The sequence below is a fragment of the Zootermopsis nevadensis genome, unplaced genomic scaffold, assembly GCF_977971745.1.
Source record: "Zootermopsis nevadensis isolate Lab colony 2312 unplaced genomic scaffold, Znev_1.0 Znev_ptg000020l, whole genome shotgun sequence".
Lineage (NCBI taxonomy): Eukaryota > Metazoa > Arthropoda > Insecta > Blattodea > Termopsidae > Zootermopsis > Zootermopsis nevadensis.
Window position 1 is genome coordinate 17,821,986 of NW_028259152.1, and position 13,683 is coordinate 17,835,668.

Here is a 13,683-nt window from a genome sequence, read left to right on the forward strand (position 1 = left end):
TACGAAAACGGTGCTCAGGAAGGGCGCGGCATTATCAAGACCAAGGACTCCCAAAGAATTCTCTTGTGCGCGCAAACATCACAACAGGGCTCGTCGTCTCTGCTTGAATATAACTGCGTGGTCACGTACGCCTGTACACAGCGTCTTCCTCCTCGCGGTATGACGACGGCGGAGAAGCCGGCAACCGCGACGCAGGAGCAAGGACGCGGGGCCATAGACGACCGTTCATTCTCCTGTTTTGCCGTTTTCATGTCACGTCTGAAGTCCCACGAGCCAAAGGGCTGTCTTTCCTAATCGAAACGGAAGCGGGAACGTCTTCAATGTGCTCACCGCCTAAACACGAGACTCACTGCACAGGAAGTTTGCAGCTCTGCTCTACTCGTCCTTCTACACTAACTCAGGAATGACTCTCAGCACTAAAAACAGTGTTGCGTCCTTAGACACTCTCTGACGCTTTCAACATCCCGGTCGGTGAAAAAGTTGGGAGGGAATTTCGAGAGAAAGGGGGGGGGGGGGAGAAAATACGACGTTTGCATAAAAAATACCGGGTGTTTCGTAAATACGTACCTGCATGCTCACTGTGACATATCCCAGAGGAATGCAAGTGGCATGATGGGAGAGATCCAGTCATTCCACGCCTCGGAACCACGCGCAGTGGTCACTGACAAGTTATTGCCGATTGCACAGGGGGCAAAGTGGGTCCCAGCAGTGACTGCCCCCACCCCCTCCGTCGGAATTCGAACCCTGGCTGTCCAAACCGTCGACAATCACCATACTGATCCAGCTGTCTCAGCTCATTTTATTTTAGATTCAGGAACAAAGTGAACGTGAAGTTTTGAAATTCATATCGCCCAGTTATCACTGACGCCATCAAACATGGAGAATGTAACGGGCACGCACTAAAGAGTCTGTTTTATCGATATATCGAATTTGATATCGGTATCTCCTATCCACACTGTCTCCCAAAGATCCGTACTTCGGAACTCGCGGCAAGAAGTATTCTGTGCCCCCATCTAGCACAGCAAAAAAAGGAATTAAGGTCAGTATTAGGATCTAATCAGGGCTTACGTGTTTCAACGGTGTTAATCGATTTAACACTCTGAGAAATAAAAATAAAAATAAAAATAAAAATATTTGTCCGAATTACGTGGCTAAGTGGTACTCCATGCACTGGACACTGCACAGCCAAGATAAAATTCAACGTTAGCCAGCTAGACGAGGTTTAACGCTCGCGGCGAACGCCTGGATCTACCTAACGACGCATTTTATCCAGTCGGTTTTACTGTGTTCCGGTGTATGGAGTACCACCCGAACAGGACACAGGAAGAACACTTCCTACTTCTTTATTGAGGTATTAACCGGGCTAACACGGTTAACATAAAAGCTCCGTCCCCTGATTAATATTGTAACTAATTGTCTTCATGTATCAGAGTCCTCGACAAGCTGACTGTTACCAAGCCGGCCAAGAAATGCACGCACAATTTTTACCGTCGTCATTGCGAAATCTCGGTTCTCGCTTGCATTCTCGTATGAAAGAATTCTTTACCACACAACAAAGAAGCGGCAATTTGTTCTTCTTATTAAAAATCTTAGCACTGTGGCGCTTTGTTACGTTATTATTAATATTACATTTCAGCACGACCTGATCGATTTCTAGATCAGGATTTGACTGGGTTTGTTTACTAACTTATGAAACACCCGGTACAGAGGAAGTAATAAGGAACTCAAACAAGGTGGAAACAAAGGAACCGACAGAACAAAGGAGAGGGAAAATGGAAGGTTTACGAAAGAGGGTGTGCTGGAGGCAGATATGAAGGGAGATACAGAGGGAAATTGAAAAGTAGGAAAGGCAGAAACAGAATTTCTTCGCTGTCCACGTTAAAGCCAAGGTAACGACATTACGTTCTTCAATATCAGGGTTACGTTTAAAGAAATGGCAATTTCAAATGTGTGTGGGCTTATAGAGCGAACGGCGACATATGAAATTCTCCAGCTTATCCAAGAGACATTTCCGGGTTTCGCTGAAGGATTTTGAAGCTCACTTCGCTCTTCCTTCATCCCATTCTCTGTTTCACGGCCTGAAACTTTCACACAGAAATATTTTCGAATTAACTGTAACAGAATTTCCAAAGCACGCGTGAAACATGAGTACTTAAAAAAAATTAATTATACCATACATTCAAAATTTGTTAAAATATAAAAAAAATATTTGATTTGCGATTAATTTCTTCTATAACTCATTATATTTCACTTGTGATACGTGGGTCAAATCATGCCCAAACAAATTCCAGATAAGACCCGCTCCAAAATCATATCAGATCGTCCCGTGTCTTGTTTACCTTAATCACCCGAATTTAATGTGCATCTGTTGTGAAATGATAAAATGACAGAGAGAGAGAGAGGCCTCTGTCGCAGTAGAAAATGCAGTCCTCTTCTGAAACTAATTTCTTCTTATGTCAGCAACAGGGCAAATATTAGAGTAAGCTTCGCGTTTTCACAAAAAATATTTATCTGCAAGTTTGCTTACGTTTAGCAGAGACCTTTCGTTTGCACTGTGCCATCCTCCTACACAAACCGGGGACAGTTCCGTCCCCCTTCCGTGAGGGCATTTCAAGTTATCAGTTCTTCCGTCGCCTCTCTGTTCCAAGGGGATGTTCCCCTGGAAGTGCCCTCGCAAAACTCCTACGACTCCAGTTACATTCTCAGCCATCAGGGGCTCCCGTGTAGAATTCCTCGTCACGTGATATCCTAGGTTTTCTGCGTGCTTTACGCTTCGTCAAACTTTACTAAAATGTCTGAAATAAGCTCTTCGCTCAGAGCAAGGCACCACATACGAAACAAATGCCAATTGCAGACTAAACAAGCAAACAAATGAAGTCTGCTTTGTACTATTTCTTTAGTGCTTTGAAAAGCTGACGTAACGAAAACAAAAGGCCGCAAAACTTCTAAAATTAATACGCCATGGGAATCAATTGCATTTTTCACTTTACAGACGGAGATAACAAAGACATGTAAATGAGAGGAGGGGCACGAGACTCCTTCGAACTTATGATCCACGAAACAATATGCAGTGCAGCGGAAATTCCACCCGAAGAAAGCAGAGAGAGCGAGAAAGTGAGACAAAAGAAGAAAAGGGAAATGAAAAATAAAGATAGGGAACGCAGAGAAACTAGCCTGGAAGGAGGAGGAGGAAATCCTACCGCCGCGGAATTGGATTCCAAACTGAAAACAAATGACGACAGAGTGTTCCACTAGAGTGCGCTGCGTCTGCCTCTGGACCAAGTCCGATTCACCGGGTGTTCTGATGCTTTTACATCACAATCATTTATCCCGCAACGCGATAGTCGCGTTCCTGGAAAAAATCGCAGGCTAAGCTAGAATTAAGGGATTAGGGACAGAGAATCTGGATTCACCATCACAAATGCAATTTCTTTTATAACAGTCAGTCAATTAATTCGAAAGCGTTTTATCCAGAATGCACCCGCGTCATAAAAGCATCTTTCTCCAACAAGCCGATCGCTAATTTGAGTTACAAAATACGCGTTACAGAAGAAATTACTGTACTTTATAAAGACCCGGGGGATTACAGGCCGAGCAACATCGAGTTCGGTCGTCAGGAGCAGAATTGCCCATCACCGTCCTTCAATCATCAGAACCCGATACGTACACGAGCACCCAACAGGCCTACAATTCTACAGTTCCCTTCAATATTCACCACACACGCTCACAAACTATAAAATCTTCCTTTGTCTATAGTGTGGAGAGGGACGTGTCTCCGGACAACTGTCTGGTACGGGTCTTAAGTCAGTTGGACACTCGTTTATGAAGTTGATATTCGTTCTGATCAGAGCCCACACATTTTGAAGACAGTGGGGACTGAGAACGGAAATGGTCCTCTTGTATTTTATGTTTTACTGAGTATTTTGACATTTCAGGGGTCAGGGACCGCCAAGACGCCTGTTCCAGTGACGATAAAATTCCAGAAGATATTTCGGAACGTCTAGCAGATGCTTGATCTGAAGTATCCGCAGGGGCCAACTCCAAACACAAATGGTCTGATCGGTTTCAATTAGCCCATTTGACAAAAACTAAGTGGCTACTTTATCCACACATAATGATTCTCTACTTGCTTCTACGTTTTCTTCCGTTAGCCAACCACAACCACTGGTAACCGTTGAATTTGTCAGCATGTCTTCCAAGCACACTTTGTAAACTGCGAAGACAAACATAAAATCAAGGTATCAGCACAAACGGGAGTTTAAACTTTTCAAAATAAGCTACACGTCACTGGCTTTATAGAACAGGAGCCTACAGACATGCGATCTCTGGGCCATACACAGCTTCCACGGCCCTTAGAACAGCGCAAATCTGCGTAAGCCCGAAATGACAACGATTCCCATGATAGTCACATTGTAACTAACCTGTTAGCGTACGCAGACAGGGCTAACAAGGATAAATGTAATCTCCTCGTGCGTTATCCGGGGACGCTTTCCCTGCTTCGTAGGCTATGAGAATGAGATGGGCAGATGGTTTGGGCATGGTAAATATGTGAACCCAAATGACTGATAACCCAAAAATACAGCGACGTGAAAAACAGGTTTGCTCCAACGAACCAAAAAAAGTGATAGTGGAACCAAGGTTCCGGAGAATTTGACGTAAATACGTCTACACGGAAAGGAAGTTTATATATTGGCTTTATTCTAAATATTTCCTTTATACATGCTTTACAATTGAGTAAAGTTTGATTAAGACATTGCTTATTTAACTTGAATTAGTTACGCTTAAGATGGGTCTGTGGTAGCTGAATGTAATGTAAAGTAATGTAATGTAATGTAATGACCCTAAAATATAGACGTATTTACGTCAAAAAGAGAACTGTAATAATACTGAAAAGTGGAGGACGTTTTCCTGGAAACTTAAACGTTAAAAGGAATCAGGACTATGTGATAGTAACTCAAGATTATTAAACTATAAACCGTGTCATTGGCAAGCAAATGGTAAATACAGAAGTAGGCCCACATACGTTTAAATTGCGTACTTCAGACGAAGACTTAATTCACTGAGACTGCACCTTTAATTTTATGAAGTCTAAATATAAAGCCTTGAATCAATAAAACATGAGAGCCAATGATATATTTCACACAATCTCAACAAATGCATTTATAAAATTTGTAGCCGAAGCTCAATGAATTTCGAGTTCAATTATCCACTCACTTCGACACCGAAATATGCTGTTTAGAGAGGTGTAACTGGCCAATCAACTCTGTTACAACGGCAAATAAACAAACGAACCGAAATGAGTGACGGGCGGTAATTTTAAAGAACCCTGCGGTAACACGACACAGGAATATTTGTTACCCGAACACAAAACAAACGCGTCACAGTGGCTGAACTTTGAACTGCGTACAGTAACAAGGGATCCGGGCGACCTGGTCGTCCGGAAAGTAGCAATACGCATAGCTAATTAGGGCCCCAAGAGCGCCACAACAGAGAATTAATCAGGTCTTGCCGATCGGCCAGCTTCACACAGTCCGCCACTGTTATCGACTGCGTCCGTCACCAAATGTGACTAGTGGGCATTAACAACGGCTGAGCTATCATTCCTCACGGCCGAGAGCATTTGAGCATCAGCTGTTCCTATCCTCTGGCCCCACCGATAGGATATGAAGTGAGGTTAGGTCCGGAGATCTTGGAGGCCACGTTGGTCCACGATGACACGAGGCAAATATTAAAGGGACAGGCAATTTGGAATATCTGAGCATAGGTAGAAAACAATATTAAAATGGAACTTGTGAAAAGTCAATGAAACTTCGGGGTATGTAAATGGAAGATAATTTTCTGCTTGCTGAGCAACTATTAGCTTCTCAAAATGGATTCTGCTGAATAGTTACGTTCTTACTGATCTTGTCGCTAGTTATTGTCTTTATAAAACTGATATGGATCGACCTCGTTTATCGAACGGAAGAAAACCGAGAGCCTCACCAGGTTCTGTCTCTGGACGACGAATCTGGAGCGCGGAGGAATTAATGTGGGGGCGAGCTCGCCTGAGGAATTTGCAGAAAATGGAGAGAGAGAGAGAGAGAGAGCAGCTTGGAGCTGGAAATACGGAAGGCGAAAGAGCTTCGACAAAGAAGACGCAGCGAGCGAGGAGAATAATGTTTAAGAGAACAACAAATCCTGGAGAAGGCTGCAACTACCTCTTGAACGCTGGTAAGCTTCTACCAGAGTACAAGGCGCCACACCCCAAGAACCAATCGTCTACGTTAATTAGGATCGAGATACGTGAGCTCCTGATTTGTACCTAACATTGAATATAAGCTTATGTGGTTATTATTCCATGTAATTTAGTGGATATTCTCCGAAAAATATGGACGAATGTAAGAATACAATTATGCAAGGTTATGAAAAGTCACACGTGTGATGCAGACCACCGCACAATATCAAAATTTAATCTAAATTTGTCCAGCAGCTTCGAAAATGAGACATAGGTTTGGACACAAATGCGTGCATGCCTAACCTCTCCATCACACACGCACTTAACGCAGTTCCTGTTAAGACGACACACACACAGGACAGGAAGCATGTTTGTTTTTTTCCCCCGCTGGTTAAGGATGAGTTATGTATTAGGAAAGGAGGTCCAGAGAGACCAATTTATCTATGTCCTAAAAATGGTTGAATAAAAAAGGACTTTTCAAGACCTGAGTGGAACGTCTCTACAAGTTTGTGAAAAATTCTCGAGAGGAATCTTTGACGTGCATTACGCGAAGTACGCGACGAAGTTCAACAGCGAAACAACCAAGTAGAAACAAATGCAAAAACTTCGTCTTTCCGGGTATGAACCGCGTCTATTGTTGAAATGCATCAGCAAACATTAGAGTTGCCATTTTCAGGGCGATACTTTTTTTTTTAGAAACTTCTTGGGAAGTCTTTTCTGAGAAGGCAGTCGGCGACGCAGTGGTCTGAAGATATCAGACTGCCGACGAGCACGCAGAAGTTCTGGTGACCATGGGCTGAGTGGACGGGCTCGACTTTCAACTTTCGAGGCGACTCATCGCCGAAAGCCGAGGTTTTACACCCGAACTGCTAAAAAACAACCAACAAACAAACAACCGAGCGATAGGGCGATTAATGGAACAGCTGGTTAATCCTGAGCTTTACAGTATTTTTCTTTAGGGGAAACATCAAAAAATAAATAAGATTTTCCTAGGCGGATGAAGATGCAGGCTGTATTCCTCCCCTTCTCAAACAGCTGATCGTTCACCTGCGTACACAGTTAAAATAATAAAGTCCTGACTTTAGCATTTGAGATCAGAATTATTGTGACGGAGGAAACGTATGTTTAAGGCGTTTGAACCGGATGGCGAAGGCTGACTACAATAGAGTTTCCTGGACAACGAATGCATTAAATTGTGTCTAACAACGGGCAAAAGTTTCTGAAATATTTCCGTAAGTCTGAACGACTAATTCGTACGACGTTCTACCTGCTCTCATTTCACTAGCCTGTTCTCCGTTCCTCTGGACTTAACTAATGCTTCATTTTTCACACAACCACAACACACCACAAAGGCACAGACCTGCACAGCTGTACGCCCTCCGGAATCAGCAGTACGTTTATCGGAGTCGGCCGGTGATGATGACGTAACGCAGGCTGCCAGTAACAACCTGGAATCAGGTTATTAACGCTTTAATTAGCTTTACTAGTGTGTACACAATCCAGCATAAAATAACGTGCAAATTGCCTACATTAATTACATCAAGCATAGACGGTGTTGAATGACGGGCGATAAAAAGTTTGAACAATTTCACAGAGAATCTTATAAGCGATTTATACCAGTGAGAATGATATGAATAAGACACGTTTTAACTTAACCACTACAAGATATAATGATTTTTTTCTCGGGGCTACCAGCCGTTTTAGTTGGTTGAAAGGCGAAAACACCGACGTTTCGAGAGCAATCTTCGTTCTCGTGTTCAGGGAACTGAAGTAAGTGCCTGACACGGCCGGTAGCCCCGAGAAGAATTTTCTGCTTAGTCGCCGCGAAAGCTTCAGATCGTAAGCTACAAAAGATTCTTCGCCAATAACGCATGCAAAAACTGGATAGTTCGCATTTGCAAAATATGGAGTGAATATCTCCGCTCCTTCATTACGATTACAAACTAAATTTCTGTAATCCACACGATGGCGTTAATATAAATCAGTTCGTTCCTCTGAGACCGTGGAGAATTGATTATCTCTGCAAACTTTAGTAACTGTTTACCATTGTCCCTGGCTCAGAAATACACCGCAATCCGGACAATCGGAAGATGAGGGAGGCAGATAAATGCAAAAAAAAACAACTACTCTGGACTGAGCATAAGTCTCGGAAATGCTAACTAAAGTGTCTATAGAAAGACTTATAATGTGCATTATATTTAAATTAAAATATATATGAGATTTCCAGTTCTCATAGCAGAAAGCCATTGCGAAACGTCGGTAAGCGTCCGCCAGACCGAAAGCCACAACAAACCCGAAGACGTTGTTTCGCAATTTCACTGAGCAAAGTTCACCTGAAAGCCTACAGTAGTACATGACTTCAAAAGAATGCCTATGCCATTACATTTACGCTGTAAGACATCTGGCAAACCCCGTAAGATTTTACTTCCATGCAACGCGGCCAAACTTATCCCTACTTGTCAACGAACATGGCCATTTCAACATATATCGTGGGTTACAGATTCCATTTACTGGTCAGCCTGTAGTAAAACGTCAAGGTCCCCTGAATCTATGCTGTCCTCCCGACAATCAGTTTCCAAAATTAAAAAAAAAAACCCTGAATCAATACGAATCAAAAAAAAATGTGAAACGTATTTTCATGCTCGTCTGCGAGAAATGCGTGAACTACGTTACAATTCACGGGTTTGTGTTGTTAATACGAGACACGAAGGAGACAGGGGAATTAAGACGCCTCTGTTCCGCATTGTTTGAGGCTCATTCCATCGCTTACGTGGACGATAATGATGCAAAGGCTAACGCAGTGCAGAGTCTATGTGTTTTAAGGTAAATTTTTATATATTTTTTTTTATTTCAGAAAGGAGCAGTCAGAATGAACGAATGTGTTTATTCCCGTACGGATTTCACAAGAATCATCACGTGATGCGGTTTATTAACGACATTTAAAGAATAACATGTATTTAGGAAGAATAAGAAGAAGAAGTGTTTATACGGTACATGACTGCGAGAAAAAAAGTACATGGAACATTAATACTACAAAGTAGGATCCTAATTAATGAAAGAATTCACCGACATCGGCAGTCACGAACTCTAAAATTTTGGGCTCGGGATTAATCTAGTAATTAAATGGACTGGATCTGACTCTGTCAGTCCGGAGTCGATCTGCTTTTGTACGGAACTTCAGTCGACCGTGACATCACGCTATTGAAGGAAATGTTTCCACTGATTAAACAGCTTGCTTTGTCTAACGGCATTCATTTTAATTAGACTTTTCAGGTAACTCAACACTTTCAGTTCTCACTCTCGATACTTTTACCTCGTTGCACTAAAATAATGACTGTTCTATTTCAGGTCAGAGATAACTGCATATTCTCACGGTTGAAGTGGCGCTAGATTGTGAGACAGTTCGGGGTACATGACATTCGGAGGTCGCTCGCTCATTTCTGTCCATTCGGCTTATATATTTTTGTCGTGCTCTGGCGGACAGATAAGTTCCAGAACTGTTATCACACAGACATACTCGTGCCCTATCATATAATAGCTAATTACACGTGACACCGTTTAAGCTGAGAAGTTATATTCATGTCCTAGCCGGTTAATTTCGTGCTTAGAACTCTCCGTTCGCCGCGAGTAGCAACAGACACAACGGAATATATTGATGTGTCCGTTTTCCCCAGAGAACGACGTACGAGATTTCTGGACTGAAGGCAAACATCCCGGAATTTCCTGGATGAGACTGAGGAAACTTACGGATAACACCGGCAGCAGATCTATGACTTCCCTGTAGCGCCAAGCCGGGGAGGCAACTTATCGAGCAATGCTGCGAGGCGGGCTAGTCTAAACAAGAATTTACAGGCTTCCTAAAGGGACTGCGAGGTTAAAACTGATGCAGTATGCACGAAAACTTTCCCCGTCTGATACATAATTTAAAAGTTGGGAGCTTGAATATCGGATGGCGCTGGAGTCTGAGAGGACCTGGCAGACGACTAAGGCCCTCCGGGGACATGACCCCTTACAACGTGGAGCAGATAACCTAGTTTCTAAATCTCTACCTTGAATATGAAGAGGATGTGTTCCTCCGAGACGCTGACAACTACTTACGAGGTTGTACTCCCAGCCCAGAAGACAACAATCCGCTCTTCTTATGGCAGTGCAAACCTCAAATCTCATATCAATGTAAAGACATTTTCACAAGGCTTTCAGACAAAATGAAAGCAAACGTAGGACTAGTATATTCCGGTGTCGTACAATTGAATGATGACAGCAGAACTGTAGAATTTATATTACGCAAGAGCCTTGACTTTAGCAAGGCTTTAGGAATAATTTCTACCACTGTACACTGTAGAAGTTAAGCGACGTTTCAGAGGTCCTTTTTGTATCCATCATCAGGGCGATTGAAAACAACAAATAGCAACTCGTGACAGAGTCCGGAGGCAGCTCACAAATATAACTTGGCAAACAGAATCTGCATTATTACATTAACTGAATTCAATAGCATAACCAATGTCACTGAGGACAACCATGAGATATCCTTCGGAAACGGATATGAAGTACGATAACTTCGCGACTTAAAGCCTCAAGGCTCTAAACAGGACGAAATGGGTTAGGCAGTCGACTAGTAATTTCAAGCTGTTCAATTTTACACGCAGATCTGTTGTAAGATACATTAATAGCATTAATAGTTAAACCTTGGGTTAGTCCGTGTGTAACAATTATTTAAATGGTTAAACTAGCTTAGGCCTACACAAGATGTTTTGGGTTGCGACGCCGTGTAGACTAGCAGACAGATGTGAACGTTTCAGATAAACACAGACTCCATTTTAATCCCTCAGCGTCAAATCTCTTGCTCAGTAAATAATATTCAAGCAAGGCACACACGGAGTAAGGCAATTGGCGGCCATTATGATTTTTAAATTGGTTCCAACAAAATAATACGCGGAGCACGTTTTTTCTCAGTGGGATTTTGGTCCTACGAGAGCAGGGACGGACGAAGATGGCTGCCTAACGACGCTGAGAACGCGAACTCGGAGCAGAAGGAGCTGTCAGCCAGCGGCTAGTCGCAAAAGTGGACGGACAGAGAGGAGCGTAAAACACCGAATGTCCACGGTGGAACGACATTGCACCCTGTATAGTCCGCGACTGTAATCTTGAGACTAGCGGGGTGATGAAGTGGGGTGAAGGAGGAAAGACAGCGTCTGCCTTTAACTCTTCGGACTTTCTGCATTCCTCGCAAGTCTCAAGATTACAGTCGCGTACTGTACTTTGACGCATTATGAAGGATCAAAGCATCAAGTTTATGACATTCTGGAAGAAAGCGTTCTTAATTTTAAAAATTCTAGACTCACGTTATAATAATTGCGAGAAAAGTCGCACTGTTAAAATCGAATTTAAGACAAATTTGCAATTTTTTTCATTGCCGTCAGGCAGTCAGGCGACCGATGCAGAGTGCCCGATCGAGCCTTGACAGAAATCGGCGCAACAAGTACGGCCTTAAGCCTTGGGGCTTTCGAGGAGGAAACTTATTTTCTTATAAAACGAACGAGTCCTAGGAGCTTAGTGCTTGAGAAAATACGCAATTAATTTGGCGATGAAAACACGTTTTGCAGCAAGGCATGGCCCACGGTCGGTACTCAACGCATAAAAGAATCACCAATATGGCAGTTAAAATGGAAACCGTTAGTCTTACGAGTAAGAAATAGCATTATTTCCGTGGACGTTTTGGTGCTTGTAATGTCCGAGTAGCCACGTTTGCACCACAGAAATACCTGCTCCTAAACATCTGCAATTCTCTACTGACTCCATCATACGACAATTTCTTTTTAAAATCATCACCAAATAATAACGTTTTGAGCAGACAGCCTTTGTACGCAGTGCCACTGTTTACGACACTATAGTAACACGAGCATATCCCGAACTAAAACTTGCACTCATTAAGGCTGACCTCATGCAGAACCGTAACACCTAAATCCTCTTAAACCAGCAAAACACACGCATGTTTACACGCGGGTACTACGTTTTACATGGTAAAAACACATCCGCACGTCTTGTGTAAATTAACACCGCTTTTGTGTTACAGAGGCTTTGACAGATTCGTGTACTAACATGTGGCGACACCAAGGCACTGTCCCTCACACATCTAATTGCCGACGTAATTTCGTGAGGGATATGGCAGGGCGTACAAAGCCTTCCCCCCTTGTACCTTCGTTCCAGTTCGTCACTCATTACCACTGATGGAAACACATAATCCTACCTAATTAAAGTGATAATCAATCTGGGATATCTACATTAACGTTTCGGAGTCCAGTGGTAACTATTCGTATATACAAACAGGCCGACGTTTTGAGCCTCGAGTTATTTAAAGACGATGTATCTCGCCATGGAATTAAAGTATCCGAGTTTCTGTCCCACCCGGATTACAAGTCTGTTAAGCTAACAATCCGAGGCCCAGTCCAATCAGACTCACGATTATCCGGGGCGGATTAACTGGGGGTCTACGTTGTTTAAACGAGGACTAAAAATTAATTAACAGAATCTACTGTAAACGTTCGAACATTTCAAAATAAAGGAATAAATACGACAATAACATTACTGTCTAATCTGTGCTGCCGAAACGCGACGTTAAAGAACGCTGTATAATGAATTCTTCTAGAACTACTTAGTCGCCGTGAAAGCTTCACATCATACAGATAACGCTGTGAGTTTTAACTCTCTATCCAAAGAGCTGAATGACCACAATTCGATTCCTGGTAGGGGCAATTTTGTTTGTTTGTTTTCTTCTCCACAGTGTCCATACTGGCTCTGGACGAACCCGGACTCCCGGACAATTGAGAGCAAAGCGACTGGGACGGGGAGTTGAGTACTAACCTGCAATTAATACCGAGGTTAAGAATGCGTGGAGTCATTGCTCCACAACCTCATATATTCGTTCATCTGTGCCCAGGTTAAACCTCTAAAACTATGAACACATGCCAATTAATTTTGTTAAGTTGGTCCTGGCTTTAAAGCTGCTGGGCGTAATTCATCTCAGCTCGAACAAGATAAAAACGACTCATCTGTCACATCGCATCTGTAATGCGATTGTCTATGTTGCAACACGTAAATCACATATTCTTCCCGTCAGGTTTCCGTATCAACATTCTGTAAGCACTTCTCATCGCTGCTATGCATGCTACATCACGCGAACTAACGCAGTTCTCAGTATACTAGACTGTATTTCCACAAATCATGACGCAAAGGTCCCTTCCTCCTTAAAAGTCACGCAGGGCACACTTGAGTTGTCACAAGGAAGTACAGTGCATGGTTTGTGACATATTCGCCTATCCAATCACACCCTACACCAGCCACGTAAAAATAAATGCCAATACTCTGAAAATGTCGGACATGAATTTACGCGTTTAAGAAAAACTTTCTCTCTGTACAGCTTTTTCATGTCCAAAATCACAATTCACGATTCGACGGTCACAAATACGCCT

The 13,683-nt window shown here is 42.8% G+C and overlaps 1 protein-coding gene across 2 annotated transcripts in view; it reads right to left on the reverse strand.

Annotated features, from left to right (window-relative positions):
• The window catches only part of LOC110834354 (uncharacterized), a 127,120-nt gene that overhangs the window by 68,559 nt on the left and 44,878 nt on the right, over positions 1-13,683 (reverse strand). Inside the window, exon 2 of one of the 2 annotated variants that reach the window (XM_087352052.1) lies at positions 7,575-7,662. The exons of the other annotated variant lie outside the window; for it this stretch is intronic. The gene's annotated coding sequence lies outside the window, so the exon portion shown is untranslated. The remainder of the gene's footprint in view (positions 1-7,574; positions 7,663-13,683) is intronic. 2 annotated transcript variants of the gene reach the window in all.